General features: G+C 40.8%; 1 protein-coding gene and 1 long non-coding RNA gene across 3 annotated transcripts in view; one reads left to right on the plus strand and one right to left on the minus strand.

Moving 5' to 3' along the window:
- Positions 1 to 7,575: 7,575 nt before the first annotated feature.
- DDX43 (DEAD-box helicase 43) overlaps positions 7,576 to 24,625 on the minus strand; it is an 83,212-nt gene continuing 66,162 nt past the window's right edge. The window contains exon 18 of one of the 2 annotated variants that reach the window (XM_073569336.1): positions 7,576 to 7,853. The gene's annotated coding sequence lies outside the window, so the exon portion shown is untranslated. Of the gene's footprint in view, positions 7,857 to 24,625 lie in introns of both variants that reach the window. The other variant, XM_073569335.1, reaches the window with a different exon arrangement.
- On the plus strand, positions 19,418 to 20,455 carry LOC141084554 (uncharacterized). Its single transcript, XR_012231031.1, has 2 exons — positions 19,418 to 19,517; positions 19,929 to 20,455. It is a non-coding gene; the product is annotated as an uncharacterized lncRNA (long non-coding RNA).

Below are 24,625 nucleotides of genomic sequence, written 5' to 3' on the forward strand. Positions count from 1 at the left end.
TAAGGGTTCGCTCACACAAGTGTTTTAAAAAAATCGGTCTCATTCTAATCCGGGAGTGGGACAATTGTTTCTTACTTGTCATTGGTGTGCTGTCCGGGTACAATCCGTTTTATTTATTCAGCAGCTATTAATCATTAATTTTTTAGGACCATTTAGTTTCCCATTTTATAGAATTGTAATGTACCTGTAAAAATCTGATGCCTTACTGGTGGTCTGTATATTGATGGTCAATATGGCATCTGATTTTTTTCTTGCACCCATCAGATTTTGGACTGAAATCTCAGCATGCTGCAATTTTTTTCTCATGTCAAATGCAGCTGACAAAAAATACACAGATCTGCACACTGTCTCATTGAATAACATCGGTCAGAGTGTTATCCGAATATTTCTTGCATTGCAGGTGGCCGATTTATACGCGAGTGTGAGCGAACCCTTAGTGTAAACGTATCTGACCATTTAATGCACGATTGCTGCATGCTGTACAAGTTATTGTTACCTCTTATTAGTACTTATATGGTTGGTTTAGGGCGATTATGGGTAGAGTACTTTCTGGTTGAAATGGAAATTACATACACATGAATACACAAGAATAATTCCCAATTGTTTTTAACTGGTAAATCAGATGACACATATTTGTGGTAGGGTTGTTGGTTCACAATACCTGCTCTAACAGAGTATATTGCAATGTAAGGTATGTAATGAAAAGGTATGAACAAATTTCACTCACTTAACCCCTTTACCCCCAAGGGTGGTTTGCACGTTCATGACCGGCCAATTTTTACAATTCTGACCACTGTCCCTTTATGAGGTAATAACTCTGAAACGCTTCCATGGATCCCGGTGATTCTGACATTATTTTCTCGTGACATATTGCACTTCATGTTAGTGGTAAAATTTTATTCATATAACTTGTGTTTATTTGTGAAAAACACGGAAATTTGGCAAAAATTTTGAAAATTTTGCAGTTTTCCAACTTTGAAATTTTTATGCCCTTAAATCACAGAGATATGGCACACAAAAAACTTAATAAGTAACATTTTGCACATGTTTAGTTTACATCAGCACAATTTTGGAACCAACATTTTTTTTTTTAGGAAGTTATAAGGGTTAAAAGTTGACCAGCGATTTCTCATTTTTGCAACACCATTTTTTTTTTTTTTTTAGGGACCACATCACATTTGATGTCACTTTGAGGGGTCTATATGATAGAAAATACCCAAAAGTGACACCATTCTAAAAACTGCACCCCTCAAGGTGCTCAAAACCACACACATAAAGTTTATTAACCCTTCGGGTGCTTCACAGGTATTTTTTGAATGTTTAAAAAAAATGAACATTTAACTTTTTTTCACAAAAAATTACTTCAGGTCCAATTTTTTTATTTTACCAAGGGTTATAGGAGAAATTGGACTGCAAAATGTATTGTGCAATTTGTCCTGAGTACGCTGATACCTGGTATGTGGGGGGGAGGAACCACTGTTTCGACGCATGGCCGAGCTCAGAAGGGAAGGAGCGCCGTTTGACTTTTTCAACGCAAAATTAGCTGCAATTCAGATCTGACGCCATGTCACGTTTGAATAGCCCCTGATGTGCGTAAACAGTGGAAAGCATGCACAAGTGACCCCATTTTGGAAACTAGACCCCCAAGGGCTTCACAGAAGTTTATAAAGTACAGCTGTACAATTAAAAAATCATATTTTTTCCACAAAAATGATCTTTTCACCCCCAATTTTTATTTTCCCAAAGGTAACAGGACCCCAAAATTTATTGTGCAATTTGTCCTGAGTACGCTGATACCCCATATGTAGGGGTAAATGACTTTTTGGGTGCATGGCAGAGCTTGGAAGGGAAACAGCGCCATTTGACTTTTCTGGCTGGAATTGAGATCGGATACCATGTCGCGTTTGGAAAGCCCCTGATATGCCTAAACAGTGGAAACCACCACAAATGACACCATTTTGGAAACTAGACACCCCAAGGAACTTATCTAGATGTGTGGTGAGCACTTTGTACCCCCAAGTGCTTCACAGAAGCTAATAATGCCCGGGCGTGAAAATAAAAAAATCATTTTTTTCCACAAACATGATCTTTTAGTCCCCAATTTTTTTATTTTCCCAAGGGTAACAGGAGAAATTGGACCCCAAAAGTGGTGTCCAATTTGTCCTGAGTACATTGATATCCCATATGTGGGAGAAAACTACTGTATGGGCACACGTCGGGGCTCGGAAGGGAAGTAGTGACGTTTTGGAAAGCAGACTTTGATGGATTGGTCTGCGGGTGTCATGTCGCATTTGGAGAGCCCCTGATGTGCCTAAACCCCCCACAAGTGATCCCATTTTGGAAACTAGACCCCCCAAGGAACTTATCTAGATGTGTGGTGAGCACGTTGAACCCCCAAGTGCTTCACAGAAGTTTATAACATAGAGCCATAAAAATAAAAAAAATATAATTTTTTTCCACAAAAATGATATTTTTGCCGCCAATTTTTTATTTTTCCAAGGGTAACAGGAGAAATTGGACCCCAAAAGTTGTTGTGCAATTTGTTCTGAGTAGGCTGATACCCCATATGTGGGGGTAAACTACTGTTTGGGCGCATGGCAGAGCTTGGAAGGGAAGGAGCACCGTTTGACTTTTTCAACGCAGAATTGGCTGGAATTGAGATCAGATGCCATGTTGCGTTTGGAGAGCCCCTCATGTGCCTAAACAGTGGAAACCTCCCAATTCTAACTCCAACCTTAACCCCAACACACCCCTAACCCTAATCTCTGCCCTAACCCTACTGGAAAAATGGAAATACTTTTTTTTTAAATTTTATTATTTTTCCTTAACTATGGGGGTGATAAAGGGTTTGATTTACTATTTATGGCGGGTTTTTATGTTTGGCAGCTGTTGCACGCTAAAAGATGCTTTTTATTGTAAAAATAGTCTTTGCATCACAACATTTTGAGAGCTATAATATTTCCATATTTTGACCCACCGAATCCTGGGGGGGTCTTATAGTTTGCGGGACGAGTTGACGTTTTTATTGGTACCAGTTTCGGGCATGTGACCTTTTATCACTTTTTGTTCCGATTTTTGGGACGCAGAATGAACAAAAACCAGCATTTCATGAATTTCTTTTGGGGGGTGTGTTTACACCGTTCCACGTGTGGTAAAATTGATAAAGCCATTTTATTCTTCGGGTTAGTATGATTACAGCGATACCACATTTATGCCTTTTTTTATGTTTTGGCGCTTTTATGCAATGAAAACAATTTTATATAAAAAATAATTATTTTTGCATCGCTTTATTCTGCGAGCTATAACTTTTATTTTTTCGCTGATGACGCTGTATGGCGGCTCGTTTTTTGCGGGACAAGATGACGTTTTCAGTGGTACCATGGTTATTTATATTTTTCTTTTTGATCACGCATTATTGCACTTTTTGTTCGGCGGTATGATGATAAAGCTGTCATGTCGGACGCTATTCACACCACAGCGTCCGGCAGGCAGCGGTAGTTCCATCTCCGTCCACTATAGTCTCAGTGGCGCCGGCTTGATTTTACTCAGGTTATCTGGGGTTAATCTAGCTGGAAATCAGGTGGGATGTTTGGTCACGCCCACGGTCTTTAAATAGTCGTGCTGGCCTGTGGGCGTTGCCGATTATAGCTTGTGTTTTATGCCAAGTGGTTCCGGTCTGGAGAGGAGGTGTTGGAGAGAGAAATTCATATCTGGTGGCGTATGATCCGTTGTTACCTTTTCGCCTTCCTATATTTGTGCTTTGTTTTGCTCTGTTCACATTACAGTATTGTCCTGTGTGTTTGCAGCGCGGTGTGGTTTAAGTTCTCCCTGTCTGTCATTACTGTGTGGGCTTTGGTGGTTTGACAGATCACTGGGTGTAGGGTTCAGCTTAGGGCTGAGCAGGAGATAAGGAAAGGTTAGAGGCTCAGGCATTTGCACCATTAGCAAAAACCCTAGGTTGAGGGTCAGACAGGGTTTTCCCTAGTTTGAGGGACTCCACAGGGGCCACGGGTATTTCAGCCTCCTTTGACCTAAGCCCCGCATAACAAAAGCATTGTTTTTTGCTTTGTTTTTGTTTTTATTTTTAAGGGGTGATCAGTAAAGCGATTAACTAGTGGGACAGTTTTATAGGGCGGGTCGTTATGGACGCGGCGATTCTAAATATGTGTACTTTTATTGGGTTTTATTTCCAAAAAATGAATTTATTAGGGAATTTTTTTTTAAATTTATTTAGAGATTTTTTATAAATTATCTTTACACGCATTTTTTTTTTTTTTTTACTTTATTTTATTGTCCCAGGGGGACATTAATGTCTAGCGTCAGATCGCTGATCTAGCACTTTGTACAGCGCTGTGTCAGATCAGCGATCTGACAGGCGCTGCTGCAGGCTTTCTCAGTGCCTGCTCTCTGAGCATTTCGCTGCTGGGAATAGCTGATCGGCAGGAGTGCCAGGTGTTGGACCTTGGCCAATCAGACAGTGATGATCTATCCTCAGGATATCTCATTAATAAGAAACTAGTGGACAAGGGGTATCATTGATTCCTGTGTATGCTGAAACAATTTTTTGTTGAGAAAATCATTTGACCTCCTCTAATAATGTTCTGCTTAAGGAGGTGGTTCTATGATTCTTCAATTGCTTGATCTTCTGTAAAATAATCTGCTACATTTGTACAATTATGGTGCGACCTCGATATTGACATTTCAGAATAGTTGCCAACAATGTTGGAAGATGACATCTTGAGGTAAGTTTGCAACCGTTATTGTCTACCTCTTTACGAAAGCTTCTGGTGGCTAATTGGTCATCATCCACAACAATATTGAGATAGAATAAATTCACACTAGTTTTACTAAATGAAGGTGTGAATTCAAGACATTAGTTGTTAATATTGAAATTCTGTTAATGATTCTTGGAGGAATGTTTTCACCTACCGAGATATAGGTTAGCATAGCCAGTGGTATGCATTGTGGTACCCCATTTTTGCAGGTAAAAAGTTTGATCGGTAATAATGTGTTAAAATAATTGGAATTCATTCAGTAAAAACATTTGAGATTCCTGTCCAATCCCCTATTTGAATTTACAAGAAACTGATCACTATACTTCAGATTATTTTTTTCCTGTTTACTTTGGACTATCCTCTTTTCCTAGGGTTATTTGGATTTCATTGATTCTGTGGGATAGGTTTTCCTCAGTAAGCGATCATAGAGAAAAGGTACTCCAGCTTACGTTTCTTTCCTTTGAGGTTCATACCGTTAGACTCTTCAAACACTTCTTCCTGCGAGTGGCAGCTGTGTACTGGCCTCCGGGCAAATCAAACTAGTTCCTGGATCACTTGCCCCCTGGCTTTCAAACTTCCTATCCTGTGACACTTCCACTCTCATCATGGGGACTTTAACATCCCCATTTATAATCCACTCTTTGCATCTGTCACTCATCTTTTTCTAACCTCATCTCTGGGCTTTTCACAGCTAACAAAATCACCTACACATGAAGATGGGAATGCACTGGACTTTTTCATCTCCCATATCTGCTCAGTGTATGACTTTACAGACTCTCCTCTCCCGCTCTCTGACCACAACCTTCTTTCTTTCTCTGTCAAGAACTGTCGACCCTCTCAGCGTAGATCACATATACAGAAATCTACATACAATCAATACCTAGAAACTTATGAAGTATCTACAATCATCTTTAACTTCAATCTCCTCCCTCTCCTGTCCAGACGTGACATTGTCACATTATAATAATGATAAAATAATAAGACATTGGAAAGTGCCCTGGATGAACAACACCTTCTACATGCAAAATAACCTGACACAGACAGTGGCAATCCTGGCACATGCTGCAAACATGTTTTCTGTAGGAGTCCCAAGTGTCAGTCGAGAGAATCACATTCAGCAGAAGACATCATCCACTGTAAGTTTATGCTCCAAACTTGTAACTCTGGTCTCCAATTGGTCAAACAAGCCTACTTCACCACCCTCATCACATCACTATCCAACAATCCAAAACAACTCTTCAAAATGTTCCACTCCCTCTTGAGGCCTAAAGTACAGCCCCCAACACCAACCTCAGCGATGACAATCTGTTCACTTATTTCCAAGAAAAAATTAATCATATCCCTTAGGACATTTTCACCCACATAACTCACTGCTTGGATTGCCTTTCTTCCCGCACCTCAAGTTCTCTTTTCATCTTTGAATCTGTCACAGAAGTTAACAAGCTCATCGCTTCTTCTCACCCTATAACCTGTGTCAATCACAGTATTCAACAACATCTCCTTGAGTCCTTTATCCCGGCTGTCACTGTTTAACTAAATAAAATACACTGCTCAAAAAATAAAGGGAACACTTAACAGAATATAACTCCAAGTAAATCAAACTTCTGTGAAATCAAACTGTCCACTTAGGAAGCAACACTGTTTGACAATCAATTTCACATGCCATTGTGCAATTGGAATAGACAACAGATGGAAATAGTTGGCAATTATCAAGACACACTCAATAAAGGAGTGGTTCTGCAGGTGGGGAACACAGACCACATCTCAGTACCAATGCCTCTGGCTGATGTTTTGGTCACTTTTGAATGTTGGTTGCGCTTTCACACTCATGGTAGCAGGAGACGGACTCTACAACCCACACAAGTGGCTCAGGTAGTGCAGCTCGTCCAGGATGGCACATCAATGCGAGCTGTGGCAAGAAGGTTTGCTGTGTCTGTCAGCGTAGTGTCCAGAGGCTGGAGGCGCTACCAGAAGACAGGCCAGTAAACCAGGAGACGTGGAGGGGGCCGTAGGAGGGCAACAACCCAGCAGCAGGACCACTACCTCAGCCTTTGTCTTGCACAAAGGAACAGGAGGAGCACTGCCAGAGCCCTGCAAAATGACCTCCAGCAGGCCACAAATGTGCATGTGTCTGCACAAACTGTTAGAAACCAACTCCATGAGGATGGTCTGAGTGCCCGACATCCACAGATGGGAGTTGTGCTCACAGTCCAACACTGTGCGGCCCTCCAAAGAAATGCCACCCCACACCATTACTGACCTACTGCCAAAACGGTCATGCTGAAGGATGTTGCAGGCAGAACTCTCCATGGCGTCACGTGCTCAGTGTGAGCCTGCTTTCATCTGTGAAGAGCACAGGGCGCCAGTGGCGAATTTGCCAATCCCGGTGTTGTGTGGCAAATGCCAAGCATCCTGCAAGGTGTTGGACTGTGAGCACAACCCCCATCTGTGGACGTCAGGCACTCAGACCATCCTCATGAATGCTTTTTCCCTTTTGAAAAAGCAAACGCGAAACGTGCGTCAGGGGTGGCACGTGGCTCCCAGGCACTTCAGCAATATACTTTATGGGTATGCACTAAAGCACTTTTTTATGGCATTTCACTGTTTCCTTCAGAGGCGGTCTGATGACTTATATACTTAGGGTTGTTCCCATGTTATAAAGAACGCCATCACAATTGTGTTAGTTGAAGGATTACATCTTGACAATATGGTCTTACTATATGCCCTGGACCCATGTATTAATTATTAGTGTTATACTATTAAACCATTACATGGTCTTTTATATATATAACAATTTGCGTAATAAAAATTATTTGTTTTTAATATTTTTTGTATGAAACTCCATTTTTTTGTTATTTGGAGTATACATTTTAGTCTTTAAAAAAATCTTTTTGGGTAGATAAATTAGTATATATCCACTTGCATTATATATTTATACAATTGCTGATTATACCCATTTTGGTGTTGGGAAGTTTTTTCCAGTTGAATCCAGGGCCAGACGAAATAAAGTCCAAGTAGGATTCAGACTCTCATCACCAGACGTTAACCCCAGAGAGGTAGGCGATCCAGATGAGACTGCTGCTGTAAAAAAAAAACAAAAAAAAAAAACCTTAGTGCACACGTCAAATGAGTTAGTTTTTAGGAATGCTGAATGCCTATGGAGAAAAACACACACACCAGACTTCATCCACTTCAAATTTATGTTAAGAACCTATAACTCTGCCCTTCACCTCATCAAACATACCTACTTCACCATCCTCATCTCCTCACTAGCCAACAACCGCAAGAGACTTTTTGACACCTTTCACTCCCTCCTCAGGCCAAAAACACAAGCCCCTATCACAGACATTTATGCTGATGACCTGGTCTCCCACTTTATAGAGAAAATAGATCATGTCCGTCAGGAAATCCACTCCCAACCACCGATCGCTGTGACTCCCATCCCTGCATTTCCTCTGGCTCTCTGTCCACATTTGATCCCATCACAGAAGTCTCCAGACTCCTCTCCTCGTCCAACTACATGCACTACCGACCCCATTCCCTCACATCTCCTCCAATCTCTCTCTCCTGTCATCACAACTCACCTAACTACAATCTTTAATCTCTACCTCTCCTCGGGCATTTTCCCATACTCCTTCAAACACTATTGTTACTCCATTACTAAAGAAACCCACTCTCGACCCATCCTGCACAAGCAACTACAGACCAGTCTCCAATCTTCCCTTCATCTCAAAACTTTTGGAGTGCCTAGTCGACTTCTGCCTTACCTGTTACCTCTCCACTCACTCCCTCCTAGACCCTTCACAGTCCGGCTTCCACCCCCTACATTCGACTGAAACTGTACTCAAAGTTACCAGTGACCTTCTGACAGCAAAATGTAATGGTGACCACTCTCTGCTCATTCTTCACGACCTTTCTGTAGCTTTCGACACTGTTGACCACTGTCTCCTACTCTCTAGGCTCCAGTCACTAGGCATTAAGGACACTGCTCTCTCCTGGTTCTCTTCCTATCTCTCTGACCGCTCCTTCAGTGTTTTGTTCTCTGGCTCGACGTCATCTCCGCTTCCTCTCGCTGTCGGGGTACCTCAGGGCTCAGTCCTTGGCCCCCTTCTCTTCTCTTTCTACATGGCCCCAGTTGGACAGATCATCAGCAGATTTGGCTTTCAGTACCATCTTTATGCTGATGACACAACTATACACATCATCCCCCAACCTAACCCCCGCTGTACTACAGAACGCCAGTGACGGTCTGTCCGCAGTCTCCAACATCATGTCCACTCTATCTGAAACTCAACCTCTCAAAAACTGAATGTCTCCTGCTCCCGCCGTCTACTCACCTCCCTAAATCTGACATTTCCCTCTCCGTGGGTGGCACCATAATAACACCCCGTCAGCAGGTGCGCTGTCTGAGTGTTATGTTTGACACCAATCTCTCCTTCACATCCCATATACAATCTCTTGCCCACTCTTACACTTAAAGAACATCTCTAGAATCCGCCCTTTTCTCACCATGAAGACAACAAAACCCCTCACTGTCGCCCTGATCCACTGATGCAACACTCTATTAATTGGCCTCCCCATTACTCAACTTTCTCCTCTCCAGTCCATACTTAATGCAGCAGCCAGGGTCATCCATCTGGCTAATCGGTACTCAGACGCGTCCGCTCTTCGCCTGTCCTTGCATTGGCTGCCCATTCATTATAGGATCCAACTCAAAATACTTGTTCTCACCCACAAAGCTCTCCATAGTGTAGCACCCCCCTACATCTCCCTCATTTCGGCCTAACCAACCGCTGAGCTCTGCAAACGACTTTCGACTAACCTCGGCACTAATCCGTACCTCCCACTCCCGACTCCAAGACTTCTCCCGCGCTGCGCCAATCCTCTGGAATTCTAGGACTATCCACAATTTGCATGGTTTTAGGCTCTCCCTCAAAATGCATTTGTTCAGAGCGGCCTATCACATTCACTAATCAAAGTCATTTTATGTATAAGTGTGCATGTGCAGCCCATTCACCAGCTCCATCTATCCCTCACTCCCTCAAGATGGCTGGACCATCATTGTACATACATCATTGTAAATACACACCTGTACTTTGTACCTCCCCCACCTCATTGTAGATTGTAAGCTCTCACGAGCAGGGTTGTCTTATTTTGCTTTAATGATTGTATTGTTAATGTTGTTACTTATGACTTATGTTTTGAAATTGTTAAACTGTAAAGCGCTGCGGAATATGTTGGCGCTATATAAATAAAGATTATTATTTTTATATGCTGATGTGAAATCAAATTGTAATAGCTCCACCTTCCTTCCCTTTCCATAGATTCTTAGGAGTAGCAACTGCCAAATCTTATCTCCGTAAATGGAAAATCTGCATCACTGAAGACAGTTTATCCGTGATTTAAAAGTATTCAGAATGAAAAATCAGTCCAAGAGAGGAAAGATGCAGAATTATATTGCAAAGTTTCTTATTTTCACATGTTGTAAGGGACAAAGTAAATGTCTCTCCCCTCCTAAAATGTGCCCCCACCCTTGGGATACCATAGGTTCATTGCTTTCGTTTAATTAAAAATGCCAGGGACAAGCTCTTTGAAGCTTGGTCCCCACCAATTAGCACCAAGGTGTGAGCTCCTGCAGCTACAGGCAAACTGATTCAAGCACATTGAGACAAATGACCTATAATAACAGAATGCAATATCTCTGAGACTAGCCGAGCACATAATCCGAATCGGCATTCCTTTCCCCATGTGCCCATATTATTTAGCCACCTCCAGAATCCTGCATTATGGAGTTATACAGGATAGCTAACAGGAATCACATACGGTAGGCATATTTAGTCAATATGCGCAGATAAAATCCAGCGGAACCCATTGGCGGCACCACCGACCCACTCAGAGCTTAGGGCGGAAAGTTATGAACCTCCACGGTTCTAGGCAGAAAATTATACTCTCCGATGTGGGAGAGGCTGCACCAGCAGAGTGTAGGAGGAAACAGCCTAAGAGATATAAGGCAGTCCCTCATTTTGGACTTTGTTTCATAATGTAGGAGGATACATTCTGATGCAGCCTGGAAAGCCTGTAACTAAGATTTGGACCTGTGATCATCAGCACCTCCCTGTGGTCACATGCTACAAAATACGGTAATTGCAACCAATCTATACCCTATCCTTGTACTACACTTGTGACTGTGTGAAGGGTTAAAACTAAAATCAGAGCTGAAGTTTCACTTCTCCATTTCTCTGAAGGTTTCGTTTCTTCATTTTTGTTGCTGTAAGATAAATTTTTGTAATTGGCATGGGCTGTCATGAAACCAGACTGTTCTCATCAAGTGCAAAGATAAGGGGCTGGGAGGTGTATTGCTCTGAATATGCCATTACACTACTTTCTACGCTATCTAGGTACGGACATATATGTAGTTTCCGGTTTTCTTGCAATATTATTGGCTTATAAAGTGAAATGATTTTATTGGTAGTTGAGAACCTTGCATAATTAAGCAAAATATTATAAAAGAAGTGACTACAGTAAACGGGTTACCGATCTCTTTGGATCGTCCCATACAGAGACACGTCTCCGTTTGGTCATTTGAGTTGCTAGCAACACTCTTTGGAATAATTTGGACATCACTGGCTCAACCGTGAAGGGTTAATTTAACTCTCTCCCTATCAGCTGTATACCTGTATATTGTTCATGTAAATATATACCGTACCTGTACATTTCTAGTGCACCTTTTTGGCGGTTAAATATAAAATTAATCTCAGGCTGCTCTTTTATCTCGATTCACGAATCCCCACGTCTGCACGCTCGGTTGGTCAATTGAATGCTTCCCGGGTTGGTTTCTGACCCGATATAAGCCTGCTGTCAGACGGGGCTTATGGAGAACGAGGAACTGGTGGCAGAATACTGTATTGTTTTAGTGAGGAACTCTGGCAGTGACGGCCGGGAGGTTTGAATATATATCTCCAGCCTGGACTGGAGATATATATCATCCCCCCTCACTGGGAGCGCCTCACTTAGGCTGTGGATTGTCTTGCGGAATTTTCCACGCGGATTTGTGTATCTGCAGATTTTCTGCGGCTTAGCCTGTGGGTTTCCCCTGCGGTTTGACACCTGCCATGGAGCAGGTGCCAAACCGCAGCGGAATCCGCACAAAGAATTGACATGCTGCGGTTTTGAAACCGCAGCAAATTCGCGCGGAAAATTCCACACAGTGTGCACTGCAGATTTCTATTTCCATTGATTATAATGGTACTGTACACAGCAGCAGAAACTGCTGCGGATCCGCAGGACCAAAACCGCTGCGGATCCGCAGCAGAATCCGCAGCGTGTGCACACACCCTAACTCGTACCTATAAGGGAAGCCTTTCCGGCGACTATTTGCCCTCGGTGCAGTTCCCTAACTGACCTGAAGCAAGTGGTGGCGCCAGAGAGGCTATCCCTGCTGGGTCCTTCTCTCCCCTCCCCAAAGGTGAGCGAAGTCCTCCCTTCTCCTGTGAGATCCCTCACACATGTATTAATAAGTTATTAAAAAAATTTATAGAAAACGACAGTTAAGTAACATCTTAACTAGCGCAATATGTTTATAGTGCTCGTCAGGAGCGGACTCAGCGCCTTGTGATATTCAGCCATCATCTGCCACTAACAGCAGCATGTGGAGCCGAGATGCGGCAGCTGCTGTAAATACATGACAAAGGCATTCAAAGCGCTTGTCTCGGTGGCGCAACACTATACATGCCCATTGTACCACTGAGCAATGCAATTGTGGTGCGCCAATATGTTGCTATGGCAGCTAGGGATTTGCTGAAGACGCACAAATATAAAGATATGGGCCGAAAAGCCCTAGCCAGCTCACCAATCAAACAGCAGGAGCACGGAACCTTGTCTGGACTTCAGCAAAGCATTGATTGAAGAAAAAAAAAAAAGGGATCGTTCCAGCTACTAAAAAACTTGCTTTATTGAAGAAAATTTAAAATAACAGCATGTCTGCTTTCTCCTCTCCAGCAAAGAATACGCTGGGGGGCACTAGAAACAGCTACGGGTTTTGATCCACTAAGGATCTTTTTCACAGCTGTGGAGTGATGGAGTAAGGCTGGTTTCACATTTGCGTTTTTTAGCGCTGGAAAAAAACGCATATGTGCGCATGCGTTTTTTCCCCTATATTTAACATGGGTGCGCATACCTGCGCGCTTGTAAGCGCATGTATGCGATTTTCATGCGCTGCGTTTTTTTGGGGTGTGCGTTTGTATTTTCCAGACGCAGCATGTTGCATTTTTTGGCCCTGCAAAAAAGCGCATGCGCACATATGCGCACGTTTTGCGCTAAAAATGGCCATTATAGCCTATGGATGCGCATATGTGCGCACTGGCATGCTCATGTATGCGTTTTTTTGCATATGCGTTTTTTTTTTTTTTAACCATGGAATTTAGGGGTTTGGGTTAGAGTTAGGGTTAGTTAAGGGGGTTTAGGGTTAGGGTTGGGGTTTGGGTCAGGGTTAAGTATGGTTTGGTTAAGGGTTAGGGTCAGGGTCAGGATTAGGGTTAAGTATGGTTTGGTTAAGGGTTAGGGTCAGGGTTAGGGTCAGGGTTAAGTATGGTTTTGTTAAGGGTTAGGGTCAGGGTTAGGGTCAGGATTAGGGTTAAGTATGGTTTGGTTAAGGGTTAGGGTCAGGGTTAGGGTCAGGGTTAGGGTCAGGGTTAGGGTTAAGTATGGTTTTGTTAAGGGTTAGGGTCAGGGTTAGGGTCAGGATTAGGGTTAAGTATGGTTTGGTTAAGGGTTAGGGTCAGGGTTAGGGTTAGGGTTAAGTATGGTTTTGTTAAGGGTTAGGGTCAGGGTTAGGGTCAGGATTAGGGTTAAGTATGGTTTGGTTAAGGGTTAGGGTCAGGGTTAGGGTTAGGGTCAGGGTTAAGTATGGTTTTGTTAAGGGTTAGGGTCAGGGTTAGGGTCAGGATTAGGGTTAAGTATGGTTTGGTTAAGGGTTAGGGTCAGGGTTAGGGTCAGGGTTAGTTAGGGTTTAGGGTTTGGGTTAGGGTTAAGTATGATTTGGTTAAGGGCTAGGGTCAGGGTTAGGGTTAGGGTTAGGGTCAGGGTTAGGGTTAGTAAAGTCATGGTTTGGGTTAGTGTGAGGGGCCACCTAATGTTGGAAAAAAACGCAAACGCGGTAAAAACGCACTAAAAACGCATACAAACGCATAAAAACGCTGCGTTTTTTTCATGCATGCTCATAAAAATGCTTGAAAAAAACGCAGCAGTTGTATGCTTTTGTATGCGTTTTTTCAATGCGTTTTTTTGCGGGAAAAACGCGCTGCAAAAAAAAGCAAGTGTGAAACTAGCCTAACACAAATCTTATACACATCAGGAACCAGGGGGAGGAGGACGAATCCAAAAACGGCAACTAGATTTCATAGTGGAAAGTATATTTTATTTTGTGGTAATGCAAAGAACAAATGACTAAAAAAACAAGCAAATACTAGCTGATGAAAGCGACAGAGACCAACAAAATTTCCTATAGGCATATATTGCTAAACTTGTCCCTGAATACAGGCAGATACAGGCCCGCCCGAAACGGACACCTTCTTCAGGCAACCCCCGAAGGTGTGTCGGAAACGCGCGTTGGGGCGGGCCCGGGGACCCCTCTCTTGCCAGCACTGTCTGTTTTCAGGTAAATCACCATGTACTGGTGTGATTGCGATTATTTATAATATCTGCCTGTATTCAGGGAGAAGTTTAGCAATATTTGCCTATAGGAGATTTTGTTGGTCTCTGTCGCTTTCATCCTGATGAAATAATGTTCTTATGTTCCATATGACAATATTCTTATATTATTGGCAACATGGCACCCTGGGTTCTGATCATGTTTTATTTATGACTAACTAGTACTTGCATGTTTTTTTAGTCATTTGTTCTTTGCATTACCACAAAATAAAATATACTTTTCACTATGACGTCTAGTTGCCGTTTTTGGATTCGTCCTCCTCCCCCTCTTTCTATATGTATTTTGGCAACTGGTCAATTACAGTCCAATGCTACAAATGTACTGGGACATTAATCACGGTCATTGATGACATATTGTTTATTATATTGTCCCAGATGACGTTCACATTGTTTTGCACTACCTTCGTTGCATGTTACATCAGGAACCAATAGCAGATACACTTACAGTCACATGATTAAACACTAAGGTCCTTTGCACTTTTCTCTGAGAAAATAGAGATTTGCGTTATGCTGACGATAAAATAATTATTTCACATTAATAACAAATACAAATATATAAAAAAAGAAAAAAAACATAGAAATAACCAGGGCTGTGGAGTCGGAGTTCATTTTGGTGGAGTCGGAATAAAATGGACCGACTCAGACTCCTAAAATATATAATAAATTGGGTACAGTAGTTCAATGCAGAATGTCCTGAATATTTTTTTCATAGGAATTTGGGAAAGTTATGAAATGTCCTATAAATGGCTGTTCTATTCCTGATCTAAGGCTACATTCACACAAGAACAGGTTCTTGCTATTGTAACTGACGATGCTTCAAACATGATGCATACAATTAAACTGATGAATGAGAATAATGAACAACAGCTAGAACAAAACAGCTAGGATTCAGTATGTTTGAGATGGAAGGCCACAGCGCTGTTCATGTAACTGAGGAACAAACAGATATTACAACAGAAGAACAGCAAAATTATACTTTAGAAATAGATGATCTTGTTGAAGGTGCTTCAAAACACTTTCCTATTCATCACATGCGCTGTGTTGTGCACACGCTGCAGCTGGCAATAAGAGATAGTCTGCAAGAGGGACATGCTGTAAATCTGATTGGAAAAGTGAGGAAATTGGTTACTGCCGCCAGAATTCCTAAAATTGATTCCATCTTGAAGAGATGTGCTGGGAAAGGGGCAATTGTCGATCAAGCCACTCGGTGGGGCAGCACTTATTTAATGATTGAGCGATTGCTTGAACTAAAACCGTTTCTTATAGATATGGCGAACCCTCAGGTAACCCTAAATGAAGGTCAATGGACACAGGTGGCTGAATTGCTTAATCACCCATTTACCGTGACTAAAAAATTACAAGCTGAGGATTTAACTCCTGGCATTGTCATAAGGGAGTGGAAGAACTTGCTATTTTGCCTGTCCCAAAGAGGAGGTTTAATCGCAGATGGCATTGCTGCTTCAATGAATCGGAGAGAGACACAGCTATTGGAAAATAAAAATTTTCTGGCAGCTGTTTATGTGGATCCAAGTCTTCGTATATTGATGGATGATCAACAGCTTACTAAAGGGAAAGAAGCTCTGACTAAGGTAGCAGTTAGGATTAGTGGCCTACAGGAGGACTGCCAGGTGCAAGAGGACTTGGGTCCTGACAGTACTACTGCTGCCATATCTTCATCCTCATCAGATGAGGCGTTTGACTTTGACAAGTATTTGGATGGCATGGAGCAGGCAAAGCGTTGCCGCAAGGAAAAAGAGTTCACTCTGTCTCCTATAGCAAGCAGATTGACCATATTTCAGCAAAATGTTTCACTTGCTCTCAAAGAAATAGAAAAATTCAACCGTTCATCAAAACTGACTGTGCAAGAGGCAATTCCTTTATACCCGGAAATTGCTAGAGATGTTGCCCATGTGGTTACAGTTTTGCCTCCAACCCAAGTTAGTGTAGAGAGGTTGTTCTCTAGCCTTAAAATTATTAGCTCAGATTTGAGGTCATCTATGAAAGAGGATCTGATGGAGGCAATTCTATTTCTTAGGACAAATTCATAGACTGCACAAATGTTATTTAGTATGTTTTTGTTGAAAACAGTTTTTTGCCACATATATATAAACACTATGTAATAAACTATGTATATATACACAATATATATACACACAGTATATAATCAAAATTACATAGTGTATTACATATTTACAATTTATTAGTTTTGTGTTCTAAAGTTGTATTCTAGTAAATAGATATTATGTTCTAATATCTAGATTATTGTATCATAAAAATGATTAAATGTCTGATGTTCACATTGTACTACAATAATTTTTTCACTTAAATACAAGCAATATATGTGGGAGTCAGAGTCGTGGAGTCGGAGTAAGGGAAATTGAGGAGTCGGAGTCGCAGGTTTGGCTTACCGACTCCACAGTCCTGGAAATAACCTATTAGTAATGGTACATGATTTCAGTTCACTTATTTAGACCATTAGGATATCTGGACCCCAAGCAAAAAATCCAGAAAGCCTCCCTTGTGAGAAGGCGTCTTTTTACATCTCCTCCACGTTTCAAATTTTTAATGCATTCAATTCCCTCTACAGACATTGCATCCAAATTACCATTGTGGTGCATTGTTTAGTCTGCATCAGAATCTTGAAACTGCACAGTTGTAATGTGGGAGTGTTGTGTATAAGAAGGTGGACCCTGTGTCAGTAGAGGGGGACATTTCCAGAAGCTATCGTGGGTGCACGGTTTCTGTGATGACAAGACCAGAGTATTTTCCTTCTCACTGACACTGTGGTCCCTCCAGTAGAAAAGTGATGCTACAATGCTTGGTAATGTATAGTATGGATACTTATTTCTCTATGTACTATAATTCATAATAATTGTATGATTCACATGAAATTAATTAACAAGACAGGGTAATATTATATCTGCCATTCCATTAACTTGGTGTTCTATCATTTAAATTAATCATTGTATAATAAAATTGTGTTATATCCAAGTAATAGCCTTCTTTAAAGCCGTATCCGAACCTTATTGCTGAACAGTTGGCAATACATAAATTAGCGTAGTCGGCAGGATACGCAGAAGGCTCAGTTTGTTTTTTTTCTTTGTTGGGATAAGAAATAATCATCACGTCCTAACTTATTTTAGAGTAAGAGAATAATTTGTTGGCACTAGGCCAAAATGTTCGGCTTTTTGGCACAAAGTCAGAAAAACAAAATGTTTAAGAAAGGGAAAAAGAAAGAGGATGGTTGTGTGGAGATCCCCGGCTGGACCAGGGCTCCATACAATATTATAGCGCAGGAAATGCGTTGTTGTGGATTGGCAGAACCCTGGGAGAATAAGCTCAAAGGGTCAGCACCCACTGATGTTGTTAATGTACTCAGGGGTGTCCCTGCTAAAGCAGGTGATGTAGTGTCTTTAGGACGGCGTATGTGGATTTTACTCAGTGCATACCGAGATATGCATGAGTAAAACACCCATATGCAAAGAAAGTTGTCAGAAATAGAACAAAAAGTGGTTGTAAGTGAGTCTATTGAGACTCCAGGGTGGGAGGAAACCCAAACCCCATATGATATTTTGGCGACTATGTGGTCGCACAGTGTTGGTTCAAGTGAACATTGGGACAAATATGGGCAAGATGCAGAGCCTGCTGAGGTAGCAGAATGCTTGCAGAAAGTAAAAGTAGAAAAAGGGAAAGAATTTTGTGCTCTTGGTAGGTGTGGCTGGATCCTGCAAAAAATGTTAACTAAAGTGCAGGAATTGGAAATACAGCTACGTGAGGCCCAGAATGCAGCACAGGGTCAGAATAAGTTAGTAATGGACAAATGTGTTGGAATTCAGCATGATGCAGAACAGACTGCTGTATGTGTAAAACAGTATAAGTGCAGAAAGAAGAGGGAGAAGGTGAACAGGAAGAAAGCTTTGGCCATAGCCAGAGCAGAGATGGAGAGGAACCCAGATCAGTGGGATAGTAATGCACAGGAGTCAACTGACTCCAAAATTGTCACCATCCCAGAACAGGGGGATGATCATTTTGATGGGGAGATGGAAGAAATGGATCCTCTTCTTAACCCATTAAAAGCTCATCGCATTTGCCAGATCCAGGTTGTAGAGACAGCAGCAGGGAAGCAAAACCAGAATGAGGTAGAAGATTGCAGTGTGTCTAATAGATCTGAGTTGCAATCTACCTTAAGTAGAAGAAATACTAGGGGTGGCAAGGCCCCGGCAATGTTCAGATTCAGGCGATCTGATGATCCCATGTTGTTCTGTAGTAATTATTTGGCATTGTACAGAAATGTTTGCAATCATCCAGATATCTCAGAATGATCCTAGTTTTCTATTTTCAATGGCAAATCATTGTAATGTAGATTATGCCACAATAGTGTCTCTAAGAAATACTAGTTCATATGAAAGATTTGTAAAACTATTAAACGAGTGGTGTCTTAAGTCAAAAGAGCAGGATGAAGTATCCAAGAATGTGTCTGCTGTTTACAGGCCTAGGTATTGCTTTAAATGTGGGAAGATAGGCCACATTAAACGTTATTGTAATCTCAGACCAGAAAGCCATTCATTGCACCAGAATATTGATGGTATTGAGAATAAGGAAGAACTTGCCATCTACGATACTGAATTTACAGACTCCTGTAAAAAAGCTGACTTTGCTACAACTGCACAAAAGTGGCAAGAAATGCAGATCCCAACGGTGGATAAGAGTGAGACTGGGAAAAAGCAGAACTTGTCATATTGTAGACCTCAAAAAGACGGTGCTACTATTCCAGTGTTCTGTCTATGGGGCTGGATCATTTTACATGGGTCACCAGTCATCATTCCTGTGTTATCCTTTTAAGACAGTGTCCAGTGAGGATTGTTTGTTTGTTTTTGTACAGATAGGATAAGGACAAAGTGCAGTATTTGACTTGTACGTATTCTAACCTTTTCTTTGTGTTTTCTTTTTCCAGACTGGACAAACCAGTTTTTCAGAGGAATCGGATTCAATGTATTTAATATAAGACATGGGGGTAGACTAATGAGCTCAAAGGTAAAGGTTAAAATAATTGTTTGCAAACAATTGAATAAGTAATCATCCCATTGTGATGAATTGGACCGTATTTAGCTAAAAGTTGTGGTTTAGTTTTATGTATGTTTTTAATCTTTATTTTCAATTAGGAACATAATAGGTTTGTAAAATCCATTTGTAAGTTGCACCTTGAACAGTGATGTTTGATATTTCAATGAATGGAGGTAATGTGATAGATCAGATTTATCCAGGAGAAATGCATGAATATTGAGTAAAGTGACATGTCAATAATACAGAGAGAAGCTAGAATAGCTCAGTCAGTGGATTTCTAAAATTTGGTGGAATCAATTAGGTGTCCTGCATCGGCTCAAGTCATTTCTGAAGTAGCAGTCAATGTGATCTCAGATAATAATGTTTTTGTTTTCCCTTTAGATCAAAATCTGATCTGTAAGTGTTGTATTATTGCTTTCATCTTGTGCGACCGCTTTCAAGAGCCAAGCAATCTTCAGGCAGTAAACAGATGCCAACTATGGAAAATGTGGATTTCTGAAAACCAAACAGAATCTATGGCTTTACTTGGCTCAGTGGATGAACAGATGAACACTAGCCATTTTGGAAGGGCAAAGACCAAGAAGATGTGACCCAAAGTGTGAACTGTACTGAAGAAAATGTCTAATGGGAGAAATGATTAACAGGATTCCAAGAATGATGCCAGCTGATCCATGCTGTCAGTGGACTTGTGATAAACATTTAAATATGATGAATCAGACTGGGGATGGGGAGAGGGCTATTATATGTGGCTCCAGTTCAGATAAAAAGTGCAAAAGTATGAGGGTGGCCAAATATGACGTGTAACAGTATAGTGATCTCTCCATCATTTGCAGAACATGTAAGATGCCTAGAGGTGGGATGTTTTCCGTTGGAAACAGGGCTGTGGAGTCGGTAAGCCAAACCTGCGACTCAGACTCCTCAATTTCCCTTACACCGACTCCGCGACTCCGACTCCCACACATATTGCTTATATTTAAGTGAAAAATTTATTGTAGTACAATGTGAACCTCAGACATTTAATCATTTTTATGATCCAATAATCAAGATATTTAGATAGAACAGAATATATATTGGTGTACTACCCGGTTTTCATTCTTTTTGGTACAGATACGATATGGATAGACAGATATGGATAAATGGATAGATAGAGCAGATTTCTAATCTGCTTTTGCTATTGAAAACATTATCTATGAGCTCAAAAACCTTTCAGGTGATGCAGTTTTTTAAAAAGATGATCAGCTTTTGCAGCTGAAAAACGTATCCTCAAAAAACACAGGAAAAACGCTGTGTGTGAATGTAGCCTTAGATCAGGAATATAACAGCCATTTCTAGGACATTTCATAACTTTCCCAAACTCCTATGAAAAAATATTCAGCACATCCTGCATTGAATTACTGTACCCAATTTATTATATATTTTAGGAGTCGGTCCATTTTATACCGACTCCGACTCCACCAAAATGAGCACCGACACCGACTCCGACTCCACAGCCCTGGTTGGAAATATCACTTTTTGTTATATTCCAACTAATATAACTAGTGGGTCAGGTGTTAGCTCTAGGTTAACTTTTAATGAGTAATTTGTATTATGCATGCATTGGTTTGTTGTTGTTGGATAAATAATGTGTGGCTATAAGATATCCAAGGGTGGATTGTGGTGCTAATAAAAATATGGATATCTTATAGCCTACATATTGTAATATATTGTTTATATGCTTTGATATAGTGTGGTCATTAGACCAAGGATGGAAAGTATTGCAAATATGAAATATGGCTGTTTGAATCCAAACACTATATTGCAATATACTATGGTGTAATATTAATGCTGAACTTTGACACTGAGCCACAAAGCGTTTGCTCTGTGTCAATACCATAAGACAAGGAATTGTTCTGTGGTCTTTGAAGCTCTGTGTTTCAAAGATTCATTATCCTGATTTGTACACAAGTGACCACTTTGATATTTGCGTTGACAAACAGTGATAGATACTGAATACTTTCACTTGGGGGTGGTTGATGGGAATTCTACAAGGAGCTTTCCAACTAATTCTGTGTGGTGTATTCTTACAATAGGAATAACAACTGTATAGATAATGAATATTTATGTTGCTTGAACAAGGAAGTCTTGTGCTCAATAATAGTATGATTCTCGATTGACGAGAGACCAAAATGTGATGGTCTCATGTAGCAATGTTCATGCATGACATCCATAATCGAGGACCAATTGTGATACATATCTGACATGTATGCGTGTGTGTCTGGATAACGATAGGTAACCAGTTTTCAGAATAGGCGATTATGGAAGTCATGATGCCCATATGTTACCATCTTAGAGCGTTATGCTATGAGCATGAAGAGTTAACTTTGTAATAAGCAACATATGTTGAACTTTGAACAGTGATAGACAACTTTGACAAGTTGACCAGAGGCAAACAGATCCTGGGTTATAATCAGTAGCAAAACAACCCTGATGCATTGTGCTATTGTTAAAAGACACAGAGAAAGAGATGTGACAGACCAGAGAGGACACGGAGATGAGACTATCTGAATAATGTAATGTATGAATAATGCTTGTTTCTGATTAATGCATATGTATTTATAGTTTTATATTGTTTATTATTTGATCTTATCACTTTATATAGTAAATCAATTTAGTAAATTCAATTCTTGTGTGAGCATTTTCTTATTCATCACAATCCATTGGAACCATTACAATACATGCATTAAAAAATGTCTTGAAGCCATAGAAATATTACATGTTTAAATTATTATTCTCTACATCCCTAATATGCTCCAAAATCCGAGTTTTTAATTTCCTTGTTGTGCAACCTATATAGAACAAATTGCATATTTCACAGTGTATTTTATAAACTACATTTTCTGCATTGCAGTCAATAAATTGTTTTATATTGTAAGTTTGAACATTATTGATGTCACTTAATTTCTTAACCCTTTGTATGTATCTACACATTTTGCATTTATTCTGACCGCATTTGTAAAAACCTGTAGTTTTTAAACCAATTACCAGTGGATTGCACTGAAAAAAAAAAAACCTGGAGAAACAATGTCCTCAATTGTAGGAGCATGCCTAGCTGTCACATTGGTGCCAGTTTGTAATATTCTTACCAATTTTATATGAGGATGAAACTTTGGTTGACACTTATAAAAAAACTTCCCTGATTTTATTAAATTGAAGACTATATTCCAGGCTAATAAACTTTTTTTTATTTATATCCCCTCTCACTTTATTTTTATTATTTGGTTCCAACAGACTAATTCTATCCCTATTGTGTTTTTTTTTTAGCTCTTTCACCAGCGATCCCGACAACGATATCAACTTGTCAGGATCCCTGGTGAGTCGCTACATGATCGCTGGTGAGCTGTCAAACAGACAGCTTCACCAGCGATCAGCACCAGCGACGCCGAGCGCGCGGCGTCGCGGTGTACTTTAGTTACGAGTGCGCTGATGCAGGGAGCTGGTAACTAAGGAACACATCGGGTTTCTAAGGGGCGTGCGTCCCTTAGAAACCCGATGTGTACCTTGGTTACCAGCTCCCTGCATCAGCGCGCTGGTAACTAAGGTACACATCGGGTTTCTAAGCACCGCCTGGTGCTTAGAAACCCTGCGTTTACCTTAGTCACCAGCGCGCTGATCGCTGGTCTCCCGCCTGTCACACGCAGCGATGCGTGCTGGCCAGCGGGAGACCAGCGATCAAAAAAAATGTCCTGGCTATTCCAGGACGATCAGCGATAACTGGCAGGGGGGCCGGTCGCTGGTCAGTGTCACACACAGCGATCTCGCTGGTGAGATCGCTGTTGCGTCACAAAACTTGTGACTCAGCTATGTGTGACAGGGGCTTAACATCCAATTTGGATAGCCGCGTTTTTTGTAGCAAATCCTCAAATTCTTTGTTTTTATCCTGTTCATCTGTGCAATTTCTCTTTAATCTAATGTGTTCTCCAACGGGGATCGATCTGATAACATGTCTGGGATGTCCACTGTGGGCATGCAATATTGTATTACCTTTAATGGGTTTACAGTAAGTGCTGGATTTAATAATTTTTCCCACATTTCCCTACAATTCCAAAAATGCTATTTTAGTTGTTTCAATTCTGTGGGTGAATTTGATATTAAAATTATTAGAATTTATGTACTCCATAAATACTGGTATGGTAGATACATCGCCCTCCCAAATAATTAGGGTATCATCGATGTATCTACCATACCAGTTAATATCACCCACAAAAGGATTATTCACAGAATACAGAAACTCCTTTTCCCAGTATGCCATAGTCAAATTGGCTTAAGGAGAATATTTTGCTCCCATTGGAACTCCAGATCTCTGTAGATAAATAGTTCCATCAAAAGCAAAAAAATTGTTTCAAAAGAAAAAAAAAAAAAAACTACTTGTAGCAGAAAATTAATAAAGTCTTCTGAATAACCACTTCGATTGGATAAAAAGTATTTCAGTGCCTCCATAGCTAAATTGTGTGGAATACAGGTATATAGCGATATAACATCGCAGCTCAGCCATGTAAAATTATCCTGCTAGATTTTATTAGAAAAAGTAGCCAATACATCTCTGGAATCTTTGAGATAACCAGGAAGGTTTCGTACTAACGGTTGAAGCAGAGAATCAGCCCATTCGCACAGGTGCTCATTAACAGAGCCTATGCCTGATACTATTGGTCTCATAGGAGGGATGTCTGGCCTTATGAATCTTAGGCAAGCCATATATAAATCGGGAAAACCGGATTTTTTTTTTTTTTACTTCCTAAGTACTGAGCTTGCTTTTTAGTTAAAATGCCCAGATTGCGACCCTCAGTAATAATATCTCCAGCTAAATGACTATATATCGTAGTAGGATTACATTTCAATTTTTCATAAACCTCATGATCTGATAACAATTTCAACATTTCATTCTTATAATCTTCAGTTTTTGGAGCATATTAGGGATGTAGAAAAGTATTAAGTTACGTACCGGTAACGGTATTTTTCGGAAGCCCATGACAGCACCACGAGAGAGGGGATCCGCCCTATAGGAACAGGAAACCTACAGATACAAAAAGGGCGGCACCTCT

The sequence above is a fragment of the Dendrobates tinctorius genome, unplaced genomic scaffold, assembly GCF_039654945.1.
Source record: "Dendrobates tinctorius isolate UK_male_01 unplaced genomic scaffold, ASM3965494v1 ptg000024l, whole genome shotgun sequence".
Taxonomy (NCBI): Eukaryota; Metazoa; Chordata; class Amphibia; order Anura; family Dendrobatidae; genus Dendrobates; species Dendrobates tinctorius.